At 37.1% G+C, this 22,099-nt stretch overlaps 1 protein-coding gene across 8 annotated transcripts in view; it reads left to right on the top strand.

The window, feature by feature from the left end:
* The window catches only part of ENOX1 (ecto-NOX disulfide-thiol exchanger 1), a 512,775-nt gene that overhangs the window by 252,441 nt on the left and 238,235 nt on the right, over positions 1 to 22,099 (top strand). For 5 of the 8 annotated variants that reach the window (XM_081045511.1, XM_081045513.1, XM_081045514.1 and 2 more), the window contains exon 3: positions 8,164 to 8,302. The exons of the other annotated variants lie outside the window; for them this stretch is intronic. The gene's annotated coding sequence lies outside the window, so the exon portion shown is untranslated. The remainder of the gene's footprint in view (positions 1 to 8,163; positions 8,303 to 22,099) is intronic. 8 annotated transcript variants of the gene reach the window in all.

Raw genomic sequence — 22,099 nt, 5'->3', positions numbered from 1 at the left:
CTTAAGCTCTGCTTTTATTCACAGCAAGTGATCCTGTTGCATTCAGAGATTATTGTGGGGACAGAGTCCCAGAGAGCAGTTTCCAGGCTCTCGGCCTCACATGGAAGGGTGCTGGCTCAGGTAGTAAATGGCCATCAGCTGTGACTAGTTGGACATCAGCTGTTACCAGTTAGCCATTAGCTACTGATATAACTGCCGTGGCTGAGCTAGCAAGGCGGATTGCAGTTAGTAAGTGAGGTTGGTTGATTGGCTGAGAGGCCGACGGTGGGTTATGGATAGTGAGGAACCTGCTTCCTGTGTCTCCAACCCAGCCACCAGCGAGAATATAGTGATATGACTCCCCTGTCTATGGCTCCGTGGGTGTTCCTTTTTGGCCTCACCATGTCCTGCGTTCTTGTGCGGGGAGCAAGAGCTGAGACCCTGCATGACAATTATTTACTGCTTTTGGTTGTTTTTCTATTGCAAAACATTTTGGTGACTTCCTCCTCTCTCCCTCTCCCTTTCCTCCTCCTTCTCCTCCTCCCCTTCCCCCTTCCTCCTTGCTCTTGCCCCCACCATGTCCCCTCTCCCTGTCTCCATCTCCATCTCTATATCCAGACAAAGTCTTCCCATAATGACTTGAAGTCTGTTACTACTTGTGAACCTTTCTAAGTCTTAATTTTTGTTAAAACCATATATGTGCATGTTTACCCAACTGTGGGGACAGAGCCAGGAATGCAGTTTCCAGGCTTTCAGCCTCACATAGAAAGGTGCTGGCTCAGGTAGTAAATGGCCATCAGCTGTGGCTAGTTGGCCGTCAGCTGTAACCAGTGAGCCATTGGCCACTAATATAACTGCCATGGCTACGCTAGCAGAGAATGGGGGCTAGCAAGGAGATGGTGGCTGAGCCAGCAAGTGGCGCAGTGAGGGTTGAGAATTGTGTGGCTCCTGCTTCCTGTGTCTCCAATCCAGCCGCCAGTGAGAGTATAGTAGAGAGTATAGGGTGTTCCTTTTTGGCCTAGCCATATCCTGCATTCTTATGTAGGGAGTGGGAATAGAGACCCCGCAGGCTGCCCCGCACGACACCAACCCTGAGAATATGTGTCTGGAAACTTTGCAGCAGCTGGAAAATTCTCATTCAGGAAGGAAGGGGGGGGTCTGTATTTTTTTCTTTATGAAAAGAAAGCCAACATTAATTTTTGAAGCTCCTACAAGATGGGAAGTATTTAAAGTCTGCTGTTTTATTTCAGATGTTGGTCTATATCGAATGACATTAGAAAAACTCTTCATTTGAAATGTTTAAACTCAGAGCAAAGAAATTTTGAAGAGGAATGAGAATACCATCCACAGTCTTTCTTATTTTGACATTTGTCTCTCTTTTAAGGTTTTCTACATCTGTCACAGAGTAGTTATTATATCCAGAAGATTCAACTTTGTGCCACACCAGGTACATCCCAAGTTGTGGGGACAGAGTCCCAGAGAGCAGTTTCCAGGCTCTCGGCCTCACGTGGAAAGGTGCTGGCTCAGGTAGTAGATGGCCGTCAGCTCTGGCTAGTTGGCCGTCAGCTGTAACCCTTAAGCCATTGGCCACTAATATAACTGCCGTGGCTACGCTAGCAGGAAAAAAAGGGGGCTAGCAAGAAGATAGTGGCTGAGCCAGCAAGAGTAGATTGCAGTTAGCACAGTGGATTGCAGTTAGCAAGTGAGGTTGGTTGGTTGGCAGAGAAGAGGACAGCAGGTTGCGGATCTTGTGGTTCCTGCTTCCTGTGTCTCCAGCCCAGCCACCAGTGAGAATATAGTGGTGTGACTCCCCTATCTATTGCTCTGTGGGTGTTCCTTTTTGGCCTCACCACGTCCTGCATTCTTATGTGGGGAGTGAGAGCAGAGACCCAGCTGGACACCCTGCATGACACAAGTGACATAAATTCTGTGGTGTCCTGCCGTGCCTGAAGTCATTTGAGTTGTTTCATGTGATGGTGGAGGTATTGTGTCCTAGAAATAAAAGTTGGGGTATGCCTCACAGACCCTGAATCTGATGGGCAGTTTGTCATACTGCTTATTGGAAATTATAGATGAAATAAATGACAGATTCAGGATATTTCAGGAGGGCTCCAATTTAAGCAGTCTTCCATTGCTGCATTCGAGAGCAAAAGAGACCACTCTGCCCCTTTCTCTGATATGAGTTAGGGACCATCATGGAGAGTCAGGAAGAACAGGCGTTTACTCACCTCACATATTTTTTCATAAATACTCGTATTTTAACCACAATTTTCTTCTCTCTTCTTTTTTTTCTTTCTTTAACACTTAATATCCCTGAAGTAGGCTAATTTGTCATGGATTCTATAATGTTTCTGTGATAATGTCTGCCATAGGATAGGATTTGTAGAAGCATTTCTGTTTGAGACTTTAAAATGCAGTATTTTAATTTCTGAAATACCAATGAGACCTTATTTAAATGCCATGGGCTATCCTATGAAACACATAGTCTATTTGGATGATTTCCAAATAGATATTTTTTAAATGTTAATAAGGATTTCACATTTATTTTTTTATCAATAAAATACACATATGTTCTTTTTAAAATTGAAAAATACAACAGGTTTCTAATGAAAGGCTGTAGTCCTGGAGCTCAACTCAAGATTTATTGAGCACAGAAAAGCTTATAATTCTTTTGATATTTCTGTGTTTATACTTTTATTAGTGCCTTTATAGCTCTACATAGATTTATAATATTGGTCAAATGAAGTATATGTGTATGTGTTTGTGTGTGTATAATTACCATTTCTTGACTCATCAACCTCAGACATTACCTGTTGACTTATGACAGCTTATTTGTGCTACTACCGCCCCACTCCCAATGTACTCACATTTTTCGTTCTTGTTTCCTATGTACCTTTAAATAACACACTTATTCTGGTATCAGTCTTATTAACTATAGACAGAATCTGATGATTTCTTACTTTGTAAGATGAAAATATTACCCTTTGCATAACTTCCTTTTAAACCTTCATTGGTGCTTTTAATTATATGGTGGTTAGTAAGGCTGATATTATTTATATTTGATTTTTAACCATATTAAAATTTTAGTGTTTGTATTAGGTTGTATTTGTATGTGTATTTGTATAGTGTTTGTACTCTAAAGATTAAAACTCAATAAAAAAGTATTATGAATATGTAATTGTCAGTCACCGCTGATCAAAGTAGTATACTATAATTACATTGACTTATCTGTATAGCTTTTTGTATTTCCTAGAGTTTCTGATTGCTTTCATTTTTCTCTGATTCATCTGCCTTTATGGCATGGCATCCTTATGTGCCTTCAGCTTCTCAGGAGGTACGTAGAATGAAGCCTTTGTAATTCCTTCTTTTCTTGGGTACCTCTCTCTGTCCCAGGCTGGAGCAAATGCTGTCTGGACATCTTATCTGGCATTGATCATCCCTGGATCCATGTCTCACCTTCATTCCATATGCTGCTGAAGCAAATCCTTAGGAAGCTTCAAATGGGACATGTAGGAAGAGGTTAATAGTCTGAATTTCTACATATTTGAAAATGCCTTGATTAATGTTTTAGCTAGATCAAGAATTGTAGGTTAAAAATAATGTTCCCTAGGAATTTGTGAGACATTGCCCTACTTTTAGCATCCAACATTTGCTGATAAGAAATCTGATTCTTATCCCCTTTTCTTCCCCTCAGATTTTAGAAACTTATTTTTAGGATTTCTTACTAAAACATCTGGTTATGGTTCTTTTCGTGATGTGCCCTTTTGATGGGCATCTTAATGGGCCCTTTCATTCTGAAAACTCGTGACCTTTAGTTGTGGGAATTCTTTTAAATGATTTCTTTGATATTCCTTTTCTGTTTTTCTGCTTTGGAATTTCTTTAGAAATCTTATTTGGGCCCTCTGCTTGAATCCTATGCATCATTTCTCCCGTGTTTTCCTTTTTTTTTTTTCAATGTTTTGTTTAACTTTTTGGGGGGGGGACTTATTCAAAACTATTTTCTTACCATATATCGATTTTTGTGAAAAATTTTGACTATTATACTTTTAATCTTCTAATATTCTTTTTTATTCTCTAATTGTTCCTTTGTATGTGTGTGTGTGTGTGTGTGTGTCTGTGTGTGTGTATAGAATCCTCTTCTTGTATTTTAGAGTTTTTAAAGTCCTCATCTGTTTCCCAAATTATTCAGGTTTCCTCAAGGGTCATTTTTATTTGCTTGTTTGCTCATAGATATTTATCTTTATATTTACCACTTTCTTTAAAGTCTGTCAATAGTCGTCATCCAAATATATGTAAGAATGCCAATTTGCCTGGGAACTCTGTGTCATCAGCGATTATAGCCCAGCACCTACCCTTTTACAATGTTGGTCAGAAATCTGGTGGTTTCCCAACAGGCTTCTCCAAGTTTCTGCATTTTTTGATCATCCTCCCTTCTTACATGTATCCATGTTATAGCTTTATCCGTCTTCTGTTCAATTCTGTCATCTAGAATTTTGCCAAACTGTTTCATCCATTCCCATTTTCTTTGGTTTTATAGATTTATGACCATTTGTCTTCTTGACTTTCAATATTAGTGAGAACCTGAGAAGGCATGGGATAAACTGATGTGATCAGTTTGCCATCTTGAGCTGGATACAACTAGAACCACTACAAACCTCATGTCTTTTTACAGTTGCCTGAGAAGTTAAGATGTGAAATAATTTGCTGCTACCTCACTAAAGGATAGTTATGTTTCTTTTACTTATTTATTTGCTAAGAGAGGCAGTATCGTCTCCATTATTTTTGAAGTAAGAGTGGTTATGTATGTTAACCTTTGTTATCTGCTTCGCTTATGGTACCCTGTGTCTTCTTGGAAATAATTGTTATGGATATTACTAATAGCCATAACATTACTAATAAATTATAATGTTAGTAATGAATTGCTTTTGTGTAGGTCACTTTATACAATTTGTTTATATTTAATTATAAATCCAAACCAGTCTAGACTGTATCTCACAAAAAGGAGCATAAGTTCAATTATTAATATAAATATAAGGAGCACAGACTTCCAATGAATCCAAACTTAAATGTGTGGAATGATTCAACAGCTTCTCACTTCGAAATGATTTTATATAGAGGGTGCCAAAAAAAAGTATATACATTTTAATAAAGGAAAAAATTGTATTAAAATTGTAATACAATGAATGGCACTAGCATTCATTTGATTAACGCCACCTTTTGAGCCAACGTCATAGTACATATCGCTACATAATTCAATTCAACTTTGAAAAGTAACACATAGATAACATCACTTAAAAGGTGTACTTTCTTTTGGCCCTCCGGTATTTACCAAAGAGTTACAATGACATTATAGAGAGTTCCTTAGGTTTTTCCCAAAAGTGTGGGGTTTGTTTTATTTTTGTTTTTCGGTTTGTTTGGTAGAAATTGACAAATCAGTTCTAAAATTTATGTGGAAATACAAAGATTTATAAAAATCAAACTTTTTTTCTCTTTTATTGAGTCAAACGTTTTTGAAAAAAGAATAACAATATTTGGGGACTCTCAATATTCCCTGATTTCAAGACTTACTATAAAAGCATAAATAATGAAGACCCTATGATACATCGCAAACCCGATGGTTTAAATTTGAGGCTAAGTTTAAAGATGGTGTGTCTAGATCTCGCCAAGTTTCATTAAAAGCCGTGGTGTCATTTTGCATTACAGTTGAATAGAAGTGGATCCGGTGGGATATTGCATCTTTCTTAGTAGCAATACATTTTCTTTTTATCCTTCCCTGGCTGTGTTGTTATGGTAGATACCTGCTTTCACACCAAATCCTAGAAAATCATGTCTAATTTCATGGATCTACTTTTTTTTCTAAAGGGGCTCATTTTCTAGCTTTTCAATTATCATCAGAGGATCTGTAAACAGCTAATCACGTGTGCCTGTTTAGCTGTGATTGATCTTGAGTGTTACCTTCCTCACTGAAGCCTTCTTAAGTCCCATCATCCCCAGCGGAGAGGATGTCCAACTGGCTGAAGCTTCCGAGCAGTCTTTGCCTCCCCAACATCCTCATGCTCCATTATACAATACCATACGTCTTCCTAAACACTTGAGTCCTTAGTATGTGCCGCTGGTGGTACCAAGCACTTTATATCTGTGATCTTACTTAATGCTCACAACCTGTGCCAGAAGTGTATCATGGCTGCACTTTGCCCATGAAGAAGCTGGGCTTAGAGTTGAAGTCCCTTGCCCCAGGTCATGCAGCTGGTAAGTGGTGAAGCAGGAACCTCCTGCACCCTCCACCCGGGCAGTCTGGTCCAGACTCCATTCTTTAAAATACTTACGTATTAGTACCACCTTCTTATCAATTTTGACATCCTAATAGTATGCCCCTCCAAGGCAATAAGATGCTTCAGGGAAAGACAATCTTGCTTATTTCAGTATTCCTGGAATTTTCTGACTTATTGATTGACTCATAAGTATGCAATAAATAGTGGCTGAGTGAATACTTGAAAATTGACATTGGGATTTTATGGGAAAAGAAGTCTACAAGTTAGAGATAGAATCTGAAACTTTGCTTTATGTGGTATCAAAAAAACAATGCTGGTATATGAGGTTTTAAGAAGAGTTTCTAGTTATTTTTTATTCCTGTCATTTAGATTAGATTCTACAGTCCAAATACCTTCTTTTTTTTTGCTCATTCTTTGTCAAGCGTTTTTTCCCTTCTTTTATACAAAGATAAACTGGCTGTGTTCTTTTTTCTTTACCCCCATGTAATAATCCCAGGCTACAGGTCTGCAGAACTCTGAAAATGCTATCAATGGTTTTCCCCTGTTTGTTTATTCATGACTTAAGCTTTCAGTACCAAAAAGAAAAGAAAAATTTTGAAAAGTTATGTGTGACCTTCCTACTCCATCATTCTCTAGTTCCCCCAATGCAGTGTGGATATGAGCTGAAAGTTCCAAGACTCAGGCAGGGGTCTATGGCATTAAAAGCTAGAACTTCAAGGGAAATTTTCAGGTGGTTAATTGGTGGTCTGTGACCTTGAAACACACTGCAGGAGTGGATGCTGGGGCAGCTGGTAGAGGGTAAGCTGTGGGGCTATCTGTGTTGGCACTGGAACCACCTGAAATATGTCGATATTGAACCAAAAACTGAGAATAAAAATCTAGACCGAGCCTTGCTCAGTCACTCTCAGCTGTTAAAATGGATTAGCCATGACAAGATAGTGATATCACTCCGTGGTATCCACAGAAACTGTGGGTTCCATTTCTCATCGCATCAGGAAAACGCTCAGGAAAAGGCAGAGTTCTCTTTCACCAGAAGTGAAGGAACGTAGGTTATACAAAGGGACCAGAGGAAGACTAGACGTGTGCATAGCTATCATATATGGAACTCAGCACACAAACCTGCCTCATGACACAAGGGAGCTGCTGGGTTTCCAGTGAGTTCTCTCTCTTTGCATAAGGAAGAAAGGCAGGAAAAAGTGTACCGCTTACAGCTGAGTGTCTGTATTTCTGTGGAGCCTGACTGAGTAAGACAGTATTTGATGTAACACTGAAGCAAATGAAGAAAGAACACTTCTTTATTAATTCAGTAATATTTGAATTAATTTAATATATGTTGGCATTATCTGTTCTCTTGTCAACTTTGTTTTTTCTAAATCACATAGGCCATGGAGTAAAATGAGGAAAGAGCCAGACCCGAGGCCCCTGGGTTTTCATAGACCCATTCTAAGCCTGACTGTGCTTTACTCTTCTCATCTGTAAAATGGGGCCACAACACTCCAGTTGCAGGGCCGTTCTGCAGACTGAAGGGCCCTGTAGATGAAGCCCCTTGCACAGAGCCTTGAAGCTGGTAGAAATATTCCACAATACTCGTGTCGCTGCCCTCGGACACACACCCCACCCCCAGTTCTTCAATCCTGGCTGTTTAGATAAGAGGGAAAGCGGAGTTCACTTAGTTTAATGAAATACTTCTGACCTTTAGAGATTCCTAAATACGGTGCTGAAAGTTTACTGTTCCCCACCCTGCCATTTATGAATAAGGAGATTTGGGGGGTACAAAATTAACAGGCATTAATACCATTATTTTAATAATAGCAGTTCATGCTAATAATAGCACTTTCTGACCACGGTGGCTGAGACTGGCCGTAATGGTACTTTGGACATATCCCAAAGGTGTGCTTTTCTTTCCTTCCAGAAGCACCTGGCATATGAAAACCGTACTGTCTTCCATGAGACTTCTTTTGTGAACAGCTTCCATTTAAAAGACTTTTGTGAATATATTGCTTCAGTCCTCAAAGAACGTATTTTTCTTCTGATCTGCTGGTGATCTTAAGGTTTGTGTTAATTTTTTTCATTTGTCTCACTAATTATTAATTTTGAGAGATAGTTTTAAAATGGACGATAGTCATACTCTATTGCAGTAAGAACCCTGGAAGGAGATTACGCAGAGAATGTAATCCTTTGATTTCATTGGGAAATGGACATAAATGAAAAGAAATTTGATATGCTGCTTCTCATACTTATTATTGTATACTCTGTGGGATGTTACAAGGATATTAGAAATAAAATATCCCCTACATTGGCTTAAAACAAATTTTATTTCTGTATTATTCATAAATTCTAACCAAACAGATTCAATTAATTTATATTGTATGTCGACATATATCAGATTTCGTTAACTGTTTTCAATTAGTTAAGATCTTGTGGATGAATTATATTTTGAAACACTGAAAAGCAAAACTATATTTGTTGATAACTAGTATTATCATGACATTTTTCAAACAATAAAGTCTCAGTGGCCAGAATGTTTTCATTTAGTTCTACCAAGGGTTACTAACCCTACGATTTATAATGGTAGAACAGGGTGGTGACTGTTTTGTTTAATGTGTGTATATTAACAGCTTGAAAATTTATTAACAATACTGTTGCATACTCAAGAGAAAAGCTTGCTAGCCAACCAGTGTTGGAAGTACATGTTTTACTGTTGAGATAGTACAAGTAAAATACTTTTATTTTGAAAGTGCTTTCTGGCAAAGACCTACCCAAAGGATAAATTCTATCCATGCATCTTTCATGGATGGAAAAATAAACAGGAGAGAGGGTACACCTTGGTATACTGAGTGGACGAAAACTGAATGAAGAACAAGGGAGAAGGGGTACAGTACATCCCAATAATGACATGTATTTGCCCACAAGCATTTATTTCATTTGGTAGGACTTTTATTCTGTCCATGGAGACAAATATTTTCTCTCCTAAGAGTCCTTTGCTGTTTCTGTTTTTGTTTGTTTGTTTGTTTGATTTCTCAAAACAAACTCGATTGTACTGCAATGTGGGGCTAGATTCCAGTTTTCCCATCACATCCTTCTTTGTTGGACCTTGAGACTGACTCACTTCGAAGTGTGAGGCAGGCAGTAAGGATTAGGGGAGATGGTGGCTGGGAAGTTGTGCCTTCATATTCAACTCAATTCTGTCAATTTGGTAGAATATTGTAGTGCGTAGACACCTAATACATGTATCCATAAAAACAGATGTGCTGGAAAGACCTTGAAAACTTACCGACTATTCCTCCTGACTCTATAAATAAGACCCCGCTTGAACTTTTTTGACACCAGTGAGAATCTATTTATTTTCAAACCTTCATACTCAGGTACCCACTTTTCTTTTGAGACCAAATATAGATGTTCCTTTCTTAGAAACCTTATTGTCAAGAAATCCTAAGTAATTCCTAACCTCCTAGCATGGCATTTTATTTCTTCTTCCATGTAAAGAGAGAATTTATTGGTCAGAATCCCCCTGTATCATCATAAATGCGAATCATCCTTTTTCTCTTCAGGAGAGATAGATGCATTTTTGTGAACTTTTCCTATAAAGCTCTATAATCCCAAAATGTGTTCATTCTCACAGCTCTTTTCTAAGTCTCTTAAATTCTCTACATTCCATTTAAGCTTAAGAGTTCAGACTTTTTTTCCACAGCCTCTCCAACACTTATAATTTCTTGTCTTATTGATAACAGACATTCTTAACAGGTGTGAGGTGGTATCTCATTGTGGTTTTCATTTGCATTTCCCTGATAGCTAGTGACGTTGAGCATTTTCACATATATCTGTTGGCCGTTTGTATGTCTTCTTAGGAAAAGTATCTATTCAGGTCCTTTTTAATTGGATTGTTTGTTTTTGTTGTTGTTGTTCAGTTATATGAGTTCTGTTTATATTGTACATATTAGCCCCTTATCAAAAGTGTTGTCTGCAGATGTCTCCTCCCATTTTGTTGGTTGCCTCTTTGTTTCTTTAATGGTTTCTTTTGCTGTGCAGACGCTATTTAGTTTAAACCATATGATTTCACTTTTTTGTGGGATATAAAACTGAAAGCAATAAACAAGACAAACGAACAAAAACTCATAGACACAGACAACAGCTTAATGTTTACCAGAGGGTGGGGGCGGTGGTAGAAGAGGAAAAAGGGCGTCAAATATATGGTGATGGAAGGACACTGAGTCTATAACACATACAGTGTGATATATAGATGATGTATTACAGAATTGTACATTTGAGACCTATATAATTGTATTAACCAATGTCACCCCAATAAATTAAAAAAAAAGTCCAGACTGGTTAAAGGGACGTTAAAAATTATTTATTGGTGTTTCTCAGTGGGGTGACTAGTGACACTTATGATGCAAGATTGTCCCATGGCTTTTAGAACGGTTAGTAGCCCTGGTTCCAGGAACCAAAGGCCAATAGCTTCCCCAGGCCCCTCGCCCCCATTATGATAACCAGTTTCAACCTTCTTTGCATTTCTCTGCAGGGGAGGACCAGGGCTGCTCTGAGTATAACCTTCTCACTTAAAGTTCAAAATACTGAAATGGGCAGTTGAGTTAAGGGTGAGCTGGGCCGAGACCATAGTTTTTAGCTTTGAGTACCACTCTCTTCCCATGCTGTTACATCTCTATTCTGGGCTTACGTGTGTTTTTCAGCTGTTTAGAAACACTGATACGCACATATGATGTTTTTTTGGAGAGCCAGGCTTTCTGGTTTGGTGCTTAAAGGAGGTCAGTGTTGTTTGATACAGGTACATGGATATGGGAAAGATAATGCCAGAACTCAGTGCAGGAAAATGTCAGAGAGAGGACAACTCTGGAGATTTAGGGAAAAGATAGGACCCGGGCCCCAGAGCAAACGGTGGGGCTGATGTTGTAAAGGTGCCAGCTCAGTCACTGAGAGACGGAAGGGTAGAAAATCTGAAAGCTGAGAGAAAACTGAAAATGGTAAGTAACAAAGGAAGGCTTTTTCATTTGCTTTTCACCATGTGGCCCAGTTTCAGTTCTCTGCTCCATGGCACAGAATTTGGGGGATCAGTGTGTGGGAGCTCTTATGGCCCTTGACTGTAGCCAGTATCCCTGGCCTGCCCCCTCCCCCCCACTGCCCTCCATCAGCGTTGATGTCTTCATCGCTTTGCCCCCATTTTGTTCTTCATGCATGCAGAGAATAGGAAATGACTTGACTTTTATTTCTCTGGATCCTTCCAAAGTGTGAAGTAAAGTTTTATAAATTACAAGGAAAGGACTTAAAAACAATTCAGCTTCAGGACATTTCTCCCCCAAAAGCTTTGTTAAGGCTCTTGAGACATTTACTGTTATACAGGTACAAGGAGTCCAAGGCAAAACAAATTCTCATTCACTAGTATGTTCTCTGAATTTAACATAAGAATTCATTGAATTCCCTGGTACGAAGGTTACTTACTAACAAAATGAGAAGAATTCATGACTTAAAGATAACATTCAAAGAAGGGGTATTTCGGTTGTTATGGTGAATTGCACTTAGTATCTGCCTTACCTTCCACAAAATACACACAGTAAGTACAGTGTTGAAAATGAGAACTGGATTAAAGGACACTTTGCTTTGTTGTCTAGTCAAATTAAGAATCCTACATGATAAGATTTATCATCTATAAAAAGGCTGCATTTATGGAGAGATAATAATATCAAAGCATTCCCTTATATTGGATTATTTGATTATTTAAAGTATTATGACTAAGTTCCTGAGCCAGATTATTTAAACATGGTGATTTTCCTGTTCTGTCTTCTTTTGTGCACAGGACAACAAATTATATTTGACTTCTCAGACTTTCTCATTTCCTGAAATGTACTACTAGTTCTATAAATATGGAATAATAAATATCAGCTTTATGAGACCATGTTCCTCCCCTAGTTGAAAAATATCATATAATAAAAAATACAAGGATGTAATATTGAAAATTATAAGTCAATATGCCTTCTTATTGGGGTATGTATCTAACTCTAATGCATGGAAACTACTTTTTCAGAAAAACGTGTACTGTGTAATACCACTTATTTATATGATATAGTTCCGCCCTCATATTTAACAATACATCTCAAGTTACTCGTTCCTTACCAGTGAAGTGTTTCAGACTTATTTACCACTATGATAAAAACAAAAACAAAATTGTTTGGCTCCTTGTTATTAATTCTAAAAGTTACATATGATGCAATTAATAAGATATTTGTGGGTTCCCTTCCTGCTAGAGTCCCCCAGCATCCAATGAAAACCTTGCAATTACATTAGAAAATGTTTAATGGCAATTTTGAAAGGAAAGGAAGTGTTTGTGAAGGGTTTAAAAAAAAAGTCAATTGTGGTCTTGCACAACTAATTGGTACTTTAAGTGTGCACAGTGTAATTCCGAAATCCATACTCTTATCGTACATTTTTAGCAGCATTGAAAATGTGACGTCCATTAGCTGTGTCTCTTAAACCTCACATTCATACCTTGTAAGGCCGTGAAAGAGTAGCTTTCCCGAATGGTACATGAGTGGAAACACTCTTTTAAAGCCAGAGGATTCAACATAATTATGTTCAGATAATTCCCTTCCATCTAGACATGACCACCCATTTGCAGAAGTGCCACTGACGTCATATCAGGGACAGTCTTTTCTTCCATATTAACTGTCCATTGTTCCTCTGGCTAAAGATGGAGAATAATCAGCCTGGGCGTTCTGGGCTCAGGAGTAAGAAAATTGGACTTACCAGAACAGCTCCTTCTAATGACCTGAATTTCTACAGCATTTTTCTTTTAAACCACAAAATTTTAAAAACATATTAACTTAAAACAACTTCTAAAAATTTTCAGTTACAGTTGGCATACGATATTATATGAGTTTCTGGTTATTCATTTTTATTATGAAGTAGTTTGTACCTACAGAAAATAATAAACCTATGTACCCACCCCCATATTTTAAAATATTGATACCACTATATTTGCTATGGAGTCTCTTTTGAAGAGTTAAAAAAACCTTGCTAACCTTCCTATTCATCCATCTCAAGATAATATAATTGTTATGTATAGATAGACATCCATACTAACATAAGTCTATCTACATAGAGAGAATATTATGTACATACGCGTCTGTCTTTTCCTACTGATTTTTCCTATGAGCAGTTTCTAATGTGAGCTGACCAGTTCCATCACAATCAAGTATCATTGTGTCTAAACAGTGAGGAAAGACAGAAGAAATAGAGCAAAGACAAACAAGAGAGAATGAAAGAAGGAAGAAGGGATTACTCCCAGTCCTTAGCCTGTGAGGTTCAATCGGTGTTGATGAGTTGCGTGCTATGTTCATAATTTCAAGATCTGTCTCAAGTTAAATGTTTGTTTAGTGCCTGGTGCTCCAAGAAAAAACAGAAGCTATCAAAATCCTCAAGTGAAAATATATTTGTACTTTTCAGTGGATTTTAGGGTTTTTTTGTGGGTGTTTTGCCGAGTATGTGCCAAATAAATGTTTGTTGAATGATTGAATGCATGAACAAAGTAGTAAATATTTGTAGAGTTTACATTAATAAATAGGATGGTTACATGGTCATTTGACTTGGAGGTATTTTAGTGTTCTTGGCAATCATCTGTTATCTACTACAACACTTAACTTTGCCATTTTAGACCTCCTATGATTGAGAACTGAGGTCTACAAATAAATGAAAGATCAAAGTTAACTGAGAGCATCAATTCCTGAGAGTTATTAAACGTCTCTGGTTAGGGTTCCCAGATTATTTGGGATCTAAGAGAAAGTATCCATTGCCTTAAAATTGTAAGAGCTACAGAGGTCTGACAATTAACTCTGCAAACTTGGTGCAACAGTGTTGCTAACCTCGTTTGATAGAGAGATTATTCATTATGAATTTGTACCACCTGGCCAGACAGTTAACCAAATTTACTATTTGGAAGTGCTAAAAAGACTGCATGAAAAAGATGAAAACGACCTGAAATTTTCACCAACAATTCATAGCTCTTGCATCACGACAATGCACCAGCTCACACAGACCGTCTGTCAGGGAGTTTTTAGACAGTAAACAAATAACTGTATTGGAACACCCTCCCTACTCACCTGATCTGGCCCCCAGTGACTTCTTTACCTGAAGATAAAGGAAATACTGAAAGGAAGACATTGTGATGACATTCAGGACATCAACGGTAATACAATGACAGCTCTGATGGCCATTCCAGAAAGAGTTCCAGAATTGCTTTGAAGGGTGGACTAGGCACTGGTGTCAGTGCATAAGTTTCCAAGGGGAGGACTTCGAAGGTGACTGTAGTGATATTCAGCAATGAGGAGTGTAGCACTTTTTCTAGGGTGAGTTCGCGAACTTAATTGTCACACCTCGTATATCTTAGAGTTTAGACTATTCTCAAATTCTGCCGTCTTGTTATTCTAAGAGAGCAAAGCTTTTTTTTGATCAATTATATTTGTGTGTATGACTGTGGGCTGAGCCACTTGATACCACTAAAAAATGAAACTTTGAAAAATTCAAGAGAAAAATTATTTCTAGAACTGACAGCCTTTCCTGAGTTTAATTCTCACTCTTTTAAATTATTTATTCCCTTCAAGATACTGGGGATTATTAGACTGTAAATGATCTTGCCACTTGCCAAATTTAATTTTCTATATGAAAAGATTAATAAGTATTGAGAATTTACTTTTGCTCTCCCTTGCAAGCAATGTTCTGAAAGTTAAGTTTGTAGGGTTTTTTCTTCATTTTTGTTGTATTTGCTGGAGTTCTCTTCAGCTAAGATTTGTGCCAAGTTTAGTGTTTTTTTTTAATTTAAATTTATTTATTGGGGTGACAATTGTTAATGAAATTACATAATTTCAGGTGTACAATTCTGTATTACATCAACTTTAAATCCCATTGTGTGTTCACCACCCAGAGTCAGTTCTCCTTCCATCACCATGTATTTGATCCCCCTTTACCCTCATCTCCCTCCTCCCACCCCCCTTACCCTCTGGTAACCACTAAACTATTGTCTGTGTCTATGAGTTTTTGTTTCTCATTTGTTTGTCTTGTTTTTGGTTTATATACCACATATCAGTGAAATCATAGGGTTCTCTGCTTTTTCTGTCTGACTTATTTCGCTTAGCGTTATACTCTCAAGATCCATCTATGTTGTCACAAATGTTCCTATATCATCTTTCCTTACCAAGTTTAGTTTTAAACAGACTTTTGTGATTGAATATAAGTCCTCAGAAATAGGGTTTGTGTCAGAAATTTTTGCACTCAGTGGCCTATAGCTGCCCTGCTGGGTATCCTCATAGCACTTAGGATTTTAGGTATGTGTGGAATCAGCGGAGAAATGCTTTTCCACCTTACTCACATATATTTTGAAGTAGAATTTGTTCTGGTGCTACCAATATTCCCAGGGTGAGATTATTAGTACTATTTTCTACCAGTAAAAGTGTGCTTTTTATCAGTGTCCGTAATAATGATAGATCCACAGGTAGCCTTTGCTTTCCATTTGGTATATCTGTTGATAAGTGTGATGGAATTTCAGCAAATTGCACCATCTTTATTTCTGGTGGATTTTGCTTTAGAAAATCAAATCGCTGCTTTATCCACCTGTCTGCCTCCAAGTGTTGCCTGATAATCAGCTCAGATTATCGCCAGATGGGCAGCCCTCCTTCCGTCCTCCCCTTCCTCTGTAGGCGCAGGCTCTCAGGAGCCGGAGTGGAGCCGTGGGTAGAGCCACACCAGCCAAGATGGAGCTGTGTGGAAAAGGAGGAAATGTACTAGGACAACTGTTATCCTTCTACATTTTCTGTTCCATTTCTTTTATATCGGGTTGCATAGAATTTTAAAAGAAAGAAGCCAAAGGGAGGGAAGGAGGGGAAGAGGCAGGAAGGGGAGAAAGAAAGAGAGAAAGGAAAGAAGGAAGATAGATTAGACCAAGGATGGCTTGGCAGAAATACGATTGGTCATGATGTTGGATTATAAAAATTTTTTCACATATGATTTGAGGAAAAGCTGTTAAAATTTAAAATGTAATGGAGAAGAGTGAGAAAATAAGTGTGATCTTTAAGTGTCATCTCAGATTAGAAGGTTGGCCAATTCCTCTTGAGTAAATTGAAATCTGAATTTAGATTCTTAATACAGATGCAGTTCTGCAGTGCATTATTCCAGAAACTGTTGAAGACAAAAAGGTGAACAGGTCTAGGCAGAAAACAAAGCTTAATACGTGTCAGGAACTTAGAAAAATTGTAAGTTTCACTGTGCTCTTAATACTTGAGACATAGACATAAATAATTCAAGACAAAGAATGTTAAGGATACTTAGGAAAGAGACAAAATTAATATAGGGAAACCTCTCTATTTGGGTAAACTAAAGAGAGCACACTTGTTGAAATTATGTGATGATTAATTTCAAGGACAGTTATGTACTTTCAAGTAAATACAGTCATATAATCTCGTGGCTAATAAAAACCTCAACAAAACAATAATGAAAACCTCTACACTCCTTCATGATGCCTTACTTTCCCCCTATAATTTTACTCTATGATGACCTTCACTGGGAGGGATTTGGCCTTTTACCCTCCTAAGTAACTTGCATTAATTTAGAAAACATTGGACTCACCTAAAGTCAGTGGTCAACTTTATTAGAATACAGGTCTCCTAATAATACTTCTTTGACAAATTCATTACTATTTAAATTGAAGGAAAATTTAAATATTACCGGTGTATTGGTGGTAAGACCCAGAAGGATGGTTTCCAAATGACTATTTTCATTTACATGTAACATTTTATTTCTCCTTACCAGTAAGGTTTCACTCAAGGGGAAGAATAGTAAGGCACTGAAGTACAGGGCACTTTACTCGTAGCTGTGTGTCTACTCAGGAAAGAGGGCAAAGAGTGCAGACATCCCAGCCCCCAAGCCTGGCAGAGATAAGTGGGAGGAAAAGATAAGAGCTAAGAGGTATTGCCGACCAGCTTTCTTGTTCCTGTTACTTCTGAATTTGACTTGCAGCCAGTGTTCCTTTAATTTTATCTTTAGCTTATATTGATAGTACAGGGTGTGTGCACATGCACACACTAGAGGTAAGAGGAGGAGTTTATTTTTTTTTAAATAGACAAAAAGGAGTGACATCTTTTTATAGAAAGGTATTTTCCTAAATTCTTCCCTGAAAATATGGACATTTGAATAAATACTATAAGCGAAAGTGTTCCAGATAAAATATCTGAGAACATTTCCATTCATTTGAAATGTTTCACACACACAGAGGACTGCTGTCTACTGCACAATGTCGTCACTGTTAGACATTCCATCTTAAATTTTAGCAGAGAAAGTATAATCCCAAAATAAAGTGAGTTAAGGGAACGGAATGTACTTTTCCTTTAATTTAATTGTTTGTTGTTGTTCTTTTAAAGACCTGGATAAGAATCCACTTACTAATCACGTTTTCTTAGAATTGTCACAAGTATATATATTCGACAACACAGAGGACAACAGTCATAATAGATGAAATAATTTTCAACATTCTAGAGCTCAGTTTTCTTATCAGAAACATTACTAAATTGAAAGTAAAATAGATCACATTAAGAAATTCCACTTGTATTTAAAATATCTATTTATAAAAATGATAATACTCATAAGAGCTATAGAAAATATAATTTATAAAAAAAGTATTTTTACTTATGCACTTCTCAGCAAAGTGAGACATAGTGCACATAAATTCTGCTCCTTTTTACCTTTGAGAATTCCTGTCATTTGTAAAAATATGCTGTTACTTTATGCGTTGATTGAAAATGCTAAAATTGTATTTTTAAAATGAATATTGGAAAAGGAGATGGCAGGATATAAATAGTACTAACCTCTCCTTGTGCTGCACTTAGAATTTTTTCTTTTACAATGACCTTCCCATCTCATTTTGTTTATGTCCTAGAGGGCATGCATAGAACCTTGCCCAAGTAGGCTATGATTTAAATTTTCGCTAAACAAATAAACAATAAAGTTAGTTAAAGGTGACCTACAAAGGTGAATTTCCAAAAGTCCCATAACTTCAGTGGGCTAAATACCAGCCAGCCGGGAAGGCTCTGGGAGGCCTAACGTTCCATGTTCTCCTTCCATGTTTCCTCTCCAAGGCCCCAGTCTATCTATTGCGGTGGCATGTGGCAGGCTTTCTTTTCTGGGCCCAGTGTGCTCCATGCCATGCGTTTTCCTGGAATGAAATTCAAGGAAATACCATTTCTAAAAATATGCTTTGTGGGTTTTAAAAAATGTATTTCCTTTCTACTAGTACATGTACTTAGGGGTCCTAATAAATGACATTCACTCACAGGGAAAAAAAAATCACTGTGGATTTGGTTTCGTCTATGCAACACATATAACTGCTTTAACAAAGTGCAAACATTGTCCTCTTCTGGTGACATTTTATTTTTGTGGGTTTATGGCCCTGGGCACTCTATGCTGACTAAAAACAGTAGCTAAAGCATTTACCCAGGGTTTATTTATACCAGAAATGTTTCTTTACTTAGATTAGCTGGTAGAGTCCTTACCAGTCCCATATTATTTCATGTACATTTTATAAATAAAGAAATTAGGACATACACTGTTTATTAAAAATGTCACGTTCATATGGCTAATAACTATGAAGCTGGGATTACTTTCTTCTTTTTGTTTTTTAACTTTTTTCTTTTATTGTAAAATACTCATTTTTAAGAATTTTTTTTTTCTATTGCAAGGTTTTAGTTTGAAAATGTTTAGCCGTATAGGAAAGTTGAAAGCAGTTTGCAGTGAACACTCATATTTACCTACCACTGTGCTTCATTCCTTCCCTCTCTCCAGCCATGACTCCATCTTATTTTTGGATACATGTCACGGTAAATGGTAGACATCACTACAATTTCCCCAAATACTTTGGCATATGTATCATTGCTAAAATTCAAAGTTTATGATTCTTTCAATAAAATTTTTAAGGTAAAATTTATGTACGTATTCACATAAAATGCGCATATCTTAAGTGTACATTTTCATGAGTTCCAACAAATGTATACACCTGTGCCAACCAAATCTGTATCACCCCAGAAAGACCCCTTACACTCCTTCCAAGTCCGCAGAGTAAATCAAGTTCTAGAACTTTGCATAAACAGAATCATACACTCCATACTCTTTTGTGTCAGGTTTGTTTCACGTTGTATATGTTGCTGAGATTAATCCGTTCTTGAGTTTATCAGTCGTTTCTTGCTGTTTCTTGCTGAGTGACATTCCACTATATGAATGTATCACAGGTTTTTATCTGTTTTCTATTGATGGACACCTGTGCTCTTTCCAGGTTACGACAATTACAAATGAAGCTGCTATGAACATTCTAGAACAAGTCTTTTTGTGAACATAGGCTTTCATTTCTATTAGGTCAATACTCAAGAGTGCAGTTTTCGTCATCGGTAGCCGTGTATTAAGTTTTAGAGGAAATTGCCAGATCTTTGTCTCAAGTAGGTGCACCACTTTACATCCCCACCAATAACATGATAGTTGTAGTCGTTCTACATCCTCAACAACATGTGGTGTTGTCAGTCTTTTTCATCTTAGCCATTGGGTGGTTTGTAGTGATATTTCATTGTGATCTAATATATGTTTTCTGTGCTGACTAATATGTTCAAATGTTCTTCATGTGCTTACTGGCCACTCATATATCTTCGTTTGTCAAGTATCCACTAAATCATTTGCCTATCTTTATATTGGGTTTGTATTTATATTATTGAGGTATAAGAAATACATATATATATATATATATATATACACACATATATATATACATATATATGTATATACTGTGTAAACAGTATATGTATATACTGTTTACTGTGTAAACGCATGGTGGAAAGTTCACGAACTTAATTGTGTGAACTTGTGTGTGTATGTGTGTGTGTGTGTTTGTGTGTGTGTGTGTGTGTGGGGAGAGAGAGATGTTCTATGTAGGATATTTAATTATTCCAGTACTAGTTGTTGAAAAGACTTCCCTTTCCCACTTGGGATGCCTTAGTGCTAGTCTCACATATCTAATGACCACATATACACGTGTGTCTATTTCTGAGCTCTCTTTTCTGTTCCATTGATTTTGCTCTTTATGCTGTTACCACACTGTATTGATTACTGTAGCTTTATAGTAAGTCTTCAAGGCAGATGGTGTAAGCCCTCCATCCTTGTTGTTTTTCTACAAGATTGGTTTAGATTTCTTAGTTCTAAAATGTTATATAGATTTTAGAATCAGCTTGCCAGTTTCTAAAAGGAATCAGCATGGGATTGGTGGGATTATGATTGGGACTGTGTTCAATCTAGGGCTCAACTTGGGAAGAATTGATACCTTATCAACATTGAGCCTTCCAATCCATAAACATACGTGCTTTCTCTGCGTAGATAGCTCTTCTTCAGTATTTTCTAGTTTTCAGTGTAAAATTCCTGCATGCCTCATGTTTCATTCATTACTAAGAATTGTATGTATTTTTAATGTTTTACATGCTCAACATCATTAGTCACTAGAAAAATGCAAACCAAAACCACCAAGTACCACTTCACACCCACTTGGATTACCGTAATAAAAAAGACAGTCAATAACAAGTGTTGGTGAAAATTCCTCCTACATTTTAGTGGGAATGTAAAATTTCTGTAGCCACTTACCTTGGAAAACAGTTTGGCATTTCCTCAAAAAGCTAACATTATCATTTATACCCTACAATTCCATTTCTAGGTACAGCCAAGAGAACTGGAAATATATGTTCACACAAAATGCTTGTGTACTAATATTCATAGCAATATTGTACCTAATAGCCTAATGTATAGATAACCGAAATATTTAGCACCTGATGAATGGATAAAGAAAATGTGGTATACACATATACAATGGAATATTAATCAGCCAAAAAAAGAAATGAAATACTGATTCATGCTACAATGTAGATGAATCTTGAAAACATTATGCTAAGTGAAAGAAACCAGACACAAAAGACCACATATTATATATATTATAATTCCACTTATATGAAATGTCCACAATAGACAACTTCTTTCTCTCTTACTTTTCACATCAAATCACTTAAATTTATGCATTAATCTGTTAAAATATCTATGAAATTGATTTCTTCTTTATTTCCATAGCTGCTCTTTTATTTCAGATTCTTAATATTTTGTGTGGAGTATCACAGCATTCTTTCTAACATTTACCCTTACCTTAAGTTTTAGCCCCTTGAATCCATTCCCTCACTCTATCTCAGAATAATGTTTCTAAAAACATAAATATAATTATGTCACTTTTCTACATTAAATAATTTAATGGCTTTCTCTTACAATGTTTATTTTCAAGTTCTTTTTCTACTATTTTAAAATACTTGAAGTCTGTTTTCAAAGAAATGTCAAATACTGGAGTTGAACAAATAAGTAAATGGATGGTGGGAGCCAAGTTTCTCCCTATCAGGGCATTTGCAGACAAGGAAGTCTAGTACTGAATTAGACATGTCAGTGTGAAGTCATGTTTAGCCTAATACACATACAGATGGGCAGATGCAGAAACAATTTTAGCTATGTGCATATACCTGTGTATTTCCTAGCTCTTTCTGCTGGGAGAGCTTGGGGGGCAGTGATACCCCAGTAGCAACTAGTACATTACTGCCCAGATCTTGGTATCTAAATATTATCCTCCAATAAAAGGAATTAGGGATGCTTAGAGAAATGGCTAGTTCTAGCACTGGGACAGTAAAACTCCAATATAAGCCTGGAGCATCTGGTATGCCCTAAAGCAATAAAGTACTCATATAAAAAAAACAAAAGGATGGAGCATGTCACAGGGTATAAGAGCCAAC

Source organism: Rhinolophus hipposideros, assembly GCF_964194185.1.
Source record: "Rhinolophus hipposideros genome assembly, chromosome: 4".
Taxonomy (NCBI): domain Eukaryota; kingdom Metazoa; phylum Chordata; class Mammalia; order Chiroptera; family Rhinolophidae; genus Rhinolophus; species Rhinolophus hipposideros.
Note: the sequence above shows the minus strand (reverse complement) of the source record. Positions and strands in the feature narration are given on the sequence as shown.